We start from the raw sequence: 531 nt of genomic DNA, 5'->3' as shown, positions 1-531 counted from the left end.
CGTGAAGCAAAGGGAACATCACATGATAACCGAAGGTTCACTCGAATATCATTCATGTGCCCATAGGGATCGATATGGATGTCCATGGTTTCACTATCGGTCATTGAACGAAGGATTTTGTTCATGTCTATGAGTTATCGAACCTACGGGGTCACAAGCTTAAGGCTATCATGATCTGATGAGTGTTAGTAGGATGGGAGTAATGAGAATATATTTGTGGAATTGTTTCATAAATATTCGGAATAGTTTCGAGTGGATCCGGAAGCGTTCTGGGGTCACCGAAAGGGCTTCGGAGAGTATCGGGTAATACCAGGTACTACCAATAAATAATATATAGGTGGAAAATGTTTTCAGTGATGTTAAATTATATATATAAGGGTCTAGTAATTATTATAAGGCTTTTGTATTAAATTAAATATCAACGAGCCTTAAAAGGCCAAGAGGAGGAAGGCAACTTGGGCCACAAGGCGATGAAAAAAAATTTGGGCCACAAGGGCCCAAGTGGAGGAGGCGCCTCCCCTTTCCTTGTGT

This window comes from Triticum dicoccoides, chromosome 3B, assembly GCF_002162155.2.
Source record: "Triticum dicoccoides isolate Atlit2015 ecotype Zavitan chromosome 3B, WEW_v2.0, whole genome shotgun sequence".
NCBI classification, from domain to species: domain Eukaryota; kingdom Viridiplantae; phylum Streptophyta; class Magnoliopsida; order Poales; family Poaceae; genus Triticum; species Triticum dicoccoides.
This window is presented reverse-complemented; position numbering follows the sequence as displayed.